Genomic DNA, 11,576 nt, shown 5'->3' on the forward strand with positions numbered 1-11,576 from the left:
ACATTCATCTCCCAGCCCTTAAATAATATGCCCTGCCTTATGCATGAATCAGCCTCCCAGTTAACCTCCCATCCCAACCCCACAGTTCCATTTAATTGTATATCATTCAGGAACAACTAATGAATGTCTTTGGCTGGTATCCATATTGCACTTTGCATGTCTTTCAACTGTCAGCCTCTCAAAGGGCCCACAAAAGAGTACTGTAAGGTTATAAGTGAATAGAATTGCATAAATAGTTTTAAGTGTAGATTATACTTCACATTTCAAAGATTACATCCACAGAAGATCAATCTTCCTGTCACAGGGTCTTTGAAGTTTAAAAATGTCTATATTTTATGGGAGAATCAACATCATATACTCCTACAGAATCATCTAGACAGCAAATCCCTTGTACCCATGTCAGCCCTGTCCCCATCTATCTAACTCTTGTCCTGTTGCTAATGCTGTCAGTTTTCCATACAACCAGGTGTCTGTGACTGCAGAGCTCAGTAGGGACTGGAGACATACATTTGCTCATGCCAGTGTCAGCATGAAAGAGCACAGTTGGTATGTGGTAGGGTCTGGTGCAGTCATTTTCTCAAGCTGGGAGAATGAAAGATCAAACAACAGTTACCAATAATCTGAGCAGACAAGACAGCAACTATGCCATTGAACTTGCCTTGATGTTTTGGGGAAACTGGCCTGGACTAAGGTCAGAGCAACGCTGAGGAAGAAAGAGCAGTAGGGATCCACACAACCAGGTGCCACTCAAAAAACAGATTAAAAAATGCATACCATTTAGGCTCCATGAAAGAAAAAAAGAAAAAACACAAAACTTTCTGTGACTTCTTGCTTCAGAAATAAGAAATGCTCTCAGCTAAACATGGTAAGGAGCCTAGCACCATAGTGCTTACATATGCATCAGCACTATTTCATTTTAGTGTATATGCATGCGCATATGCATGAGAATATGTATGTCCATGTCTTCATGCACATATTTATCAACTGGTCAAGCATCTGTATTTGTCTGTAGGATGTTAACAGAAAGGTGAGGAAGACATTATCACAGTAAACTGCTCCTATTCACTGTACAATTCACTGAACTGAGACAGAAAGAGAAGGTAAAAAACACTAATACGAGAGGTGAAAAAGAAAAAAATGACTTAATGATATCTCATCATATCTCCACAGTCACAAAAGGACAGAGAGATCCATCAGAAGGGAACTCATGAAAGGTAAAGATCATGGAGGACTAATACTTCTAAGAAGTGAGCATCATGCAAAGTGCTGTGCATGTCCCTGTGGAAGGAACACAGACAGCTCCCAGGAGCTGAGCTGCCCATGAGTACCAAAGTAGCTTATGTCTGATGGCAACTGAGAAGGTCAGCAAGAGCATCAAGTAGGAGGTGAACAGAAGGAACTGCGAGGGCAAGAGAGCAACGTCTGAAGAAGCATCCTGGTAAACAAGTCCCAGTTTGGTGACAGTGGCTTAGCTTCTAAGTATACAGAGCTACGTAAGCAGTTCCTGAATAAGGAATGCCCTGAAGCAGGTAAGTACAATGCAGTCCAGCACTGAAGTTCAGTTTCACTGGCATAGTGGCTATTCAAGCATTTCCTCCCTTTTATCCTACAGCACCATTACAAATTAGATTCCTGCGCCTAAAACTGCAACAATAAAAGCCTCTGCTTTGCAATATTATTCCAAAGAAGATGCAAAGAAATGGGTCATGACATCTTCAGCTGCAGAACTAATCTATCATAATACACCATGCTCCTACAAATTGCTGCCTTGGGCAGATAATGGCAGGCATTTCCAGTCATCCCCAGGTGGCTAATATATGGCAATGGTTTCTAACCTGCATATGCTGGACCACCACAGCTGCTCCACTGAGCAATCTTGCAGTATTATGGACACTATTCTTGACGTGGAACATTGAACATGTTTAATAGTGAAATATTGCCACCAAAATCATTCTCTTATGCCCTTCCCCCACATCCTCAATTCAAAAGTCAGAAGTAAAATCAAGCTGTATCAAAGCTGTCTGGTGTTCTCATTTTTGGAAGAGATATTTGTGCTTTCATCTGACAGCTCAGTCGAAATACTCTGTCCTATTTCAACAAAAAGGATGGTCCTGCACATTAACAAGCAGAGTACTCTCACACCCTGTAACACCTTATTTGTTCCAAAGCCTAAAATCTGGATTTTCTCTGAAATAAGGATATGACACTGTTTGGTTTTCATTTGTTTTTTAAGTGAAAAAGCCTGTTTCTTAATTAATCTTTAAGAAAGCTGCACAGAAAATAGCAAATGATTATCACCACACTTGTTAGTGCAGTATGTATCATAATGTTTTTCTGTCATGGGCTGAAAACAATCCCATTTTCAAGTTTGGTTAGAAAATATTTCTAAATTACTTAAAACACAAAAAGCTTACTTGTGTGTGTGTGTGTATGTACATATATACAGATATTGGTGTATTTACATAAGGAAATATATGAATTACAGACAGCTTAAGAATCCATATCAGAGAGTTTTAAATCTATAGCAGCATTTCATCTGACTCTTTTACCTGGAGTTGAGCCCTTAGTACATTATTCATTTTCTTCTCTTTAGAACTTGTAGCCTGTTCCGATTTTTTCTTCACTTCTATGTTCCCTTTTTAGCCTCCCTTTTATGTCACTTGCCCTTGGTATTGTTAATGGTCTCACTGATTGTTTGCTTGTTAAATGATTTCAAGCTTGAAGGGACTGATAAATCATCTGAATTGATCTCTTTCATGATGCAGTTCAGAAAACCTCACCCAGGTACTTTCACAATGAGACTGGTGACTCATATTTAGCTAAAAAATGATCCAATAGACATCTCAATGTAATCTGAGGAGATCAAAGGACATAAAGTTCTCCACTGCTTTTTTGTGATGAGGTCTTCTGGATCTCAGTATTTTACAACTGAAAAGGAAGGCTTAATTCCATTTTGTTTTTTCCTATCTTCACTTTCTGTATGCATCTTCTCTCTGCTATTTCCCAAACATTTTTCCATATTATTAGTTGAAAAGAAGAGCACGTAGTGTGTCTACAGGAAGAAAGATCAGAATTAGAATAAATATACTGAGTATTCCATGCATTTCTTTAGGAAAGCAAATATGATATGGGCATATAGAAACAGGACTGTAGCCAAATGAGGCCAAAGGAGTGAAGTTCAATAAGACCAAGTGCTGGATCCTCCACTTTGGCCACAACAACCCCTGGCAACAATACAGGCTTGGGGTAGTGTGGCTGGAAGACTGTATAGAGGAAACAGATCTAGAGTTGTTGGTCAATGCTTGGCTAAATATGAGCCAACGGTGTGCCCAGGTGGCCAAGAAGGCCAATGGCATTCTGGCTTGTATCAGAAGTGTTGCCAGCAGGAGCGGGGAAGTAATCATCCCTCTGTACTTAGCTTGGTGGGGCCACACCTTGAATACTGTGTTCAGTGTTGGGCCACTCACTACAAGAAAGACATCAAGGCCCTGGAGTGTGTCTAGAGAAAGGCAGTGGAGCTCCAGAGCACAGGCCTTAAGAGCAGCAGCTGACGGAGTTGAGATTGTTCAGTCTGGAGAAGAGGAGGCTCAGGGGAGACCTTATTGCTCTCTATAACTTCCTGAGGGGAGCTTGTAGTGATGTGAGAGTTCGCCTCTTCTCCCATGTAACTAGCAACAGGATGAGGGAATGGCCTCAAATTGCACCAGGAGAGATTCAGGTTGAACGTTAAGAAAATGTTCTCCAAAAGAGTGGTAGGTGCTGGAACAGTCTGCCCAGGCAGGTGGTGAAGTCACTGACCCTGGAGGTGTTCAAGAAACATTTACATGTTGTACTGAGGGACACTGGTTTAGTGGGAAATATTGGTGATAGGTGGACAGCTGGACTGAATGATCTTAGAGGTCTTTTCCAATCTTGGTGACTGTGATTCTATGAATTCACCCTTGTCCTCTGGCATTTGTGCAGTAATACTCAAATGGGTCATCTGGGGATCAGCAATATTACTCTAGTGAAGAAGTGAGTTAGCTGAAGGTACTTAGTGGTCTTCAGTAGGGCAAAAAGCTGCTGTCCTTTTTTCACAAGGCAGGGCAAAATAGGTGTGAGGGATGCACTTCTGTTTCATGCATTCTGACTCATGTATAGCAATACCTGAGCTGATAAGCAGACCCACTTGGGCATAAATACTGTAAAATCAAGCAGAGTCAAGAGCCCACACCCCTGGGTATAGCCAGTGTAGTTGAAAAGTTATTGGTGATAGAAGAAAAAAAATCAGTATATACAACTGCAAAAGGAAGAAGTTTGAGTACAAGCCAAAAACTCTGTGCTCTGAGTATTTGCATCTACTAGAGCCCATAGAACTCTCCTGTACACCTCTCAACACTTCCAGGTCAAGAGATATCCTATCTGACATCTGATGTTCACAGCAAGATAATCAACATTTGCATATATGTGCAACGTTTATATATGTCAAACTAAAGAGACATTTGCCACACATCAAGCTAGCTCAACTATTAGAAGTGCAGTAAGCAGTACTTGACAGTGCAGTAGAGTATTATTATTGATTAATAAATTATTTTGGTTAATCTCATGATGAGAACTTTTTTCAATAATTCATCTCAGACAATAGGACAGAAAGTAACATTAGAAACTGTAGTAAGAAAGAGCCAGGTTCAGCATTAGCACACAGCTTCTTGAGAGCAAACACACTGGCACAGGCTGCCTGAGGAGGGCACACATTTCCATCTCCAGAGGAAGAATGGCATGGATGCAGTTAATCCTGCTGCAAGCAGAGAGATAACTAGTGGTGCCAGTGGTTCTTCTTAGTTCTGCTCTGTAGATTTTCTGCAACTCAGACAGATGAAGCTAATAAGGAAGTGACATCTTATTTAACTGTACTTATTCTTCACTAGTGAGTTTCACATCACATTTGCTTCCTTGGATTTGTTGTTTAGTGGTTTCTTGTTGTGCTGTTTTTTTGTTTTTGTTTGTTTTGTTTTCTGAGATTGAAATACATTTGTTTTCTTGCATTAAACAAATATTTTATACTAATCTGATAAAGAATTTCACACCATGGCAAATTTGTAAATGCCAATACAAGTAATGTTTGTAGAAAATTTATAATGTAGCCTTGAGGTGTCATCTGGATTTCTATCTGCTTTGTTTATCAACAAAGGAAGAGCTAGTCTAAACTGCCAGTCTTGCCATCTTATCTGCAACACAAGTTGTGTTCTCTTCATTCAGAATATCACCATCAGTTGGTAAGATTCAGGAGCTAGAATGTTAACATAAATTCTTTGATTTTCACATGGCAAACCACCATAGCTGCCTTTCTGTTGTACTCAATATCCATTAAAAAAAAAAAAAAGTGGAAAAAAAAATACAGACTGCAGAAGAAGAGAATGAATAAAAACGAGAGAAAAATATGAAGAATGGATATTATTTAAATATTATTGGAAAACAAAGAAAGAGATCAAACAAACTCATTAGAAGTGACTAAGCTTCTTTTTTCAGCCACAGACTGTAAGAAGAGGCACAGACTGCAAATTGCAGTGTTGTTGTAAAACATCTAGAAACATGTTCCACTGGTTTTAGTTGGAGTTATCTAAGAAATACGATTGGTCCACTGATGTTAAACAGAAGTCATTGTACAGAACCATCTCCCAGATAACCACAATTGAAAATACTTAGAAATATTAGGTTTTTTCAGTATAATGAACTGCTGATTGATAAGGGAGAAAACAAAGAAGAGCATTCGAAACAGCCGCCATCATCAGGCCATAAGATTATTAGGACTGAAGACAGAGCCACAGGGATGACGTTAGTGGTCTGAATACACTGCTTTTATGGTTAGCAGCAACAATGAAGATAATTGACTGATTTAATTGACAAGTCATTAATTGCAATTTCATAGTTGCCCTCAGATCTCTTTTCAAATCTAATCTCACATGCTAGCCTTAGTGTTGGCAGTTTAGCAGATTTTATTTCTTATACTCAGTAGTACAAGGAACATCATACATAGGACACATTGTCCACGTTTTGTCTTGAAAACAGTTAAATTACCTTTCATTCCTATTCTCTACTTCAGTCTGTATACCCAAAGCAGAAACAAACTGACAAAGATTTGATGGTTCCATACTATGCCTTCAATCTTGAACTCTTTTGCATGTTTTTATACATGATGAAAGACAGTGCAAAATATGTCACAATTGAAATACTTCATCTCATGTTGAGAATGTAAGATGGGACCAGCAGACTGGAGATGGAAACAGGCCAGTTACGACAAAGAAGCACCTTCTCCAGAGCTACAAAGTAAATGACTGTTAAATTTCTCTGAGCATATGTTTACAATTGAATAATAATAAAAATGTCACTCCCCTTAAGCCATTCTTAATAAAAAACAGAGATTTATAAAACCAAAACATCGAGAATCGGTGTTCACTTGAGAACATCCTTTCGAGAACACTTCTTTGTGATTGCTGGAAGTGGCTAACAGCAGAACTGCAAACACCACCATTTGTAGAATGGGCTTCTGTTGTGTCCCAGAAAATCACAGGCACTGAACACAAATCACAGTAACCTCAGTCATGTTACCTAAGGAACCTAATTACAACAAATTAATTTGACATTCCAGAAAACAAGATCTCGACTGGTCAAGTTTTATGATAAATACAGTTTGATTTAACCTACATATTTTTGTATAGATCACCGACGTAAGAATATACAAAACACAAAGATAGATTCAATTCTCCTATGATCCAAACTTTTGGTGTTTCTTTAAATAAACACAATAACTCTGTTTTCACAGTCGATCTTCTATTATCATTACAGGAGCTCACTTTCCTCTTTGCCGTACGTGAAACACGCAGATGTAAAAATGTATTCTGAAGGATTTAGCACTCGCTGTACACGAAACAACAGTCCCCCCTCCTGGACGAAAATGACATTGCACTCCACTGCACAGAAATCTCTGCGGAGGAATGAACTGCTCACGGTTACTGAGGGTTTTCTATAAGCACTGCTTAAAAAATGTACGTGCCACGGAATGAGAAGGACAGTGAGGCGTGCCTTAACAGGTGGTAAAATAAAGGTCTCGTGCTGTTGGACGTGAGCATGGATTATATGAGCAAAGAGCAAACCTCATAGTAAACGTAAATAAGGGTTTCCAATACCCATGACAGAATTCAGTGGTGACGGCGGAGCAGTTCAGACCTCCAGCCGTGTGGAGTTCGTGAGCCTCAGCAGTCAGAACAGCTATGAGAGGTGGCACAACATCAGCTCTGCCTTGTGGCAGGGCAACAGGATGAAATACATAGATTAAAAAGTGACACTGGTGACAACTGAAGGAGCAGGAAAATTCACCCATGCACAGACAGGTTACTTCAAAGAAAAAAAAACAAATCACAAACCCAAGGCAACCTGTGTTTAAAAATAAGGCTATCGAAAAAAATCTGACTGGACTTTACTAAGTCCCTTGTCCCGGTACCCCACAACATCCTTCTCTCCGCATTGGAAAGATACGGATTTGATGGGTGGACTGTTCAGTGGACAAAGAACTGGCTGCAGCATTGAGTCCAGAGAATGGTGGTCAATGGCTCGGTGTCTAGATGGATGAGGGGTGACGAGTGGTGTCCCCCAGGGGTCGGTGCTGGGGCTGATACTCTTTGATATCTTCATCGGTGACACTGACAATTACAGTGGGGTTGAGTGCACACTCAGGAGGACTGCTGGTGACACCAAGCTGCGGGGTGCAGTCAACACCAGAGGGATGGGGTGCCATTCAGAGGGACCTAGACAGGCCCGAGCAGAGGGCCCAGGTGAACATCACGAGGTTCAACAAATCCAAGTGCAAGATCTTGCACCGGAGTTGAGGCAATCCAGTACAAGCTGGAGGATGAAAGGATGGAGTGCAGCCCTGGTGAAAAAGACCTGGGGTAATGGTGGATGGCAAGATGGACATGAGCCAGCAGTGTGCCCTCACAGCCCAGAGAGCCAACCGGATCCCAGGCTGCATCAAGGGCACTGTGGCCAGCAGGTTGAGGGATGCGATCCTGCCCCTCTACTCTGCACTGGCGAGACCTCACCTGGAGTGCTGCACGGGGAGTCCTCAGTGCAGGAGAGAGAGAAACCTGCTGGAGCACGTCCTGAGAAGGGCCACAAAAATGACCCGTGGAATGGAACACCGCCTGTGAGGGCAGGCTGAGAGAGCTGGGGCTGTTCAGCCTGGAGAAGAGAAGGTAACCTGATAGCAGCCTTTCAGCATGTAACGGGGAGCTACAGGAAAGAAGGGGCCAGACTCTTTAGCAGGGTCAGTGGTGACAGAAAAAGGGGAAACGGTTCCAAGCTCAGTAAGAGCAGGTTTAGGTTAGATAATAGTAAAAAATCTTTTACAGTGAGGATGGTGAGGCACTGGAAGAGGTTGCCCAGAGATGTGATTTTCATGCCCCGTCCCTGGAGACATTCAGGGCAAAGCTGGACCAGGCCCTGGGCAACACGGTGGAGCTGTGGCGTCCCTGTGCATTGCAGGGGAGTTGGACTGAATGGCCTTCAGAGGTCCCTTTCAATTCTACGGGTTCTACGATGTTGCAAGGAACCTCTCTCTCAAGCTGCACTTCGGTCTCTTGTGAGTGCCCTGCTTTTTTTTAAATTATTTTTATTTTTTAGCCCAGGAAAGAAAAGCAGGCAGCAATTCAGTATGAGGGCACCTGCAGCTGAAAAACAGGGCCAATATCTGCAAACAGAGAACGCTCAAAGCCCCCTCTGACTGGAGCCTGACAATAAACGTACGGGGACAGCATACCGTAAGCCTCGCTCCACAATTCTCCAGACCCGTTCCCTTGCACAGGCAGCTGCCAAACACCTCTCGGAAGTGCCTAGAAAACCCAACAGCCTTCACGATCTCTCCTCCAGTCCCTCCTGGGAAATGCCAGGGGGAGAAGAGAAATGAGAAGTGACTCCACTGCCACAGAGCTTCACCCGTAACAGAAAGATTGGATTACGTGCCCAGGGATACATCGGAATGATAAAGCCATGGATTTCATCGTCTCTTCCGTATTCCAGTGTGAGGTCCTATCCTGGTGGCTTTTGCTCCGAAAAGTTTGTCAGCTAATTTTAAGGTACTGTGAAGCTCCTTAGACACTAGACAGCATGTTCTCTGCAATATGTAATTTTTTTTTTTCTTTCCTAATTGATGTGCGGGCTACACATTTCTCAATGCCTCTTTCACCAAAATGACATAATACTGCAGCCATGAGATGTATGAATTGAATCCTTGCTCCCCTCTCTCAGAAAGCTCACGGTAAGATACTCTTTGAATGGAAAGTACTTATGAGATTGTGGAATGTAGGCTATTGGAGGTCTGTTTCCCTTCTTATGTTTTTTAGTGCCATCAGTGGATTCACTAGTCAGTTTTCAGTTCAGTCAGAAAGTTTTTTTGTGTTTTTTTTTTTTTTGCTCTGTTAAATGACCTCCAGATTAGACCTGTAAGTCAGTCAGTATTCCACATGTACATGACCTAATGAGAAGGGAACGTTTCTGTTTTGGTACTACATTGTTAAGATTCTTAAGATTATTAGTGATTCCTACCTTGCACGGTTCTTAGCAGTAATTTCTCCATTTATGATTTTGGAGAGCAAAATGAAGTTAATGAGTGCCTAGCCTGCCAATGAACGAGGAAACCACAAATCATTGCTGCAGTCCCATTGATTCTGACAAGGTTGCCGTGAATTTGGAGTCAGAAGGTTAGACGTTCTTGATAAATGCTAACGCAGTAATAAACATTAAACTGGATTATTCTGAAGAAGACTTTAAAACAATCATGCTGTCATTTAATGTTCGCTTTGCATAACACATGCATGTATCTTGAGCTTCTCTGCTGTCCTTAGGATTTCAACCACGGACAGCAGTACGTCTCAGTCAGAATGAAAGAAAGAGCTTCTCTTTGTTTTCTTACCTGATAATGTATCATCGTCCATTCCGGCTTCAAGAAGTCTTGTGAGAAACTGAGAAAATATAATAAACACAAAGTTCTTTACTGCTAGTCATCTTCGTGCAATTGTAAAATATGCATCTACTTTATCATGACTCGGTGTCTGTCAGATAAGCCTATTTCCCATATAGTTAGCATAAACCTAGAACAGATCTTTAGTGAAAGGTTTTACAGACGATATTTTCAACTTACAGACTTGACAACAATACAAGGGATGGTGCATGTGGAAGTTCAGATGACTTTGTCCTGCCGAAAGTTCACGAATCTCGATACGTTTGATTTTATGTTCTGGGCTAATGGTGGGAGAGGGAATGAAAATACATTTCAGCATAGTATTTTAACGTGAACAGTTAAGAGTAAGAGGCAAAAAAACCACAATGATCGTAACATACATTATGTCTAGCACTGATTTTTAACCGCATTCCTAAAATTGTTATGAGCATGAATGCTTCCCTCCTATCAGTAGAACGCTGTTTTTTTCCCTGATGACATATTTATTGCAATTGCAGTAGCATCTCCATCAGTGGCTGTGTTCTTCGGTCTGTATGCACGTTGCTTGTTTTCCCCGCTTTTGCATGAGTTAGCAGCAAAATTACATCGTAGGGCCATGTTCTGCCTTTATTTCCTGCCTGTCAACTACCACTTTCAGGGAAAACAAATTACAGTGGTCATCACGGTGTGGTATTTGTACCTGAAAAAGCATACAAAAAGCATACACAAAAAGCGTACCATGCAAAAGCAATGCAAATACGATTATGAACTGAACTACTGCCAAATAGTTAATATTGACAAGAGAGTCAGACGTGGGTGTCGATGGAAACGATTTGCTTTCCTTTAACCTTCTAGTGGAAGACATACCGTCCCATCCATTTCTGTCAGTGCCTGTTTTGTCAATAGATGGAGTCAGCACAAGGGGCACAGGCACCGAGTTAATGAGGTCTGTTTGTCTTTACCTACGTTTAAAACAATGAGATAATAAGTGAAATGATACAGCAAGAATAAAACAAACCAAACCATTGCTACATAAGATTAACTATAGGGATTGAGAAAAATAAATCACCAATTGCCCCAATACTTTACCATCAACCAGATCTGCAGTCACTCAGGCGCTCTGGTTGCAGCCAGAGCCTTCCTGGCAACTGCGAGGTCCTCCACAATGAATCCACTCACGCAGATGAGGTCTCCAACTCTGCTACAAGATGGTCCAGCTTTTATATTGTTATATTATCGTATCCCACCGATTGGATTCCTGTGCCCGGGACTCTCCCTGTCCGTGGGAGTTGTGGCCTGGGCACACCTATCCCCCAGAGCAAGGCTGCAGAGCAAAATGCCTCTGCTGTTGCATGCGGCCAGCACCAGCCTCTCTTCAATGCCATTTCCAGGGTGCTGAACAAGACACGGGGCATGCGCACGGCACAGGAGCACCCCATGCACAGAATCAGACAGGAATCAGACAGGTGGGGCACGAGCCCCGCGTGTCCCAGCACTGAGCCGAGCCGCTCCCAGCAGAGTATCCATCAGGACGGCCTCTCGCTCTCGCCTCGACGAAAAAAACATCATTGAGCAGGCAGTAGCTGCTCTCTTTGATTGTGCC

At 41.9% G+C, this 11,576-nt stretch overlaps 1 long non-coding RNA gene across 1 annotated transcript; it reads right to left on the minus strand.

Annotated features, from left to right (window-relative positions):
- Positions 1-8,166: 8,166 nt before the first annotated feature.
- Positions 8,167-10,988, minus strand: LOC146542365 (uncharacterized). The gene is made up of 4 exons (XR_014880434.1): positions 10,175-10,988; positions 9,947-9,995; positions 8,795-8,867; positions 8,167-8,217 (listed from the first exon to the last, which is right to left on the minus strand). It is a non-coding gene; the product is annotated as an uncharacterized LOC146542365 (long non-coding RNA).
- Positions 10,989-11,576: the final 588 nt, after the last annotated feature.

This window comes from Meleagris gallopavo, chromosome Z (assembly GCF_905368555.1).
Source record: "Meleagris gallopavo chromosome Z, MGAL_WU_HG_1.1, whole genome shotgun sequence".
In the NCBI taxonomy this organism is placed as follows: domain Eukaryota; kingdom Metazoa; phylum Chordata; class Aves; order Galliformes; family Phasianidae; genus Meleagris; species Meleagris gallopavo.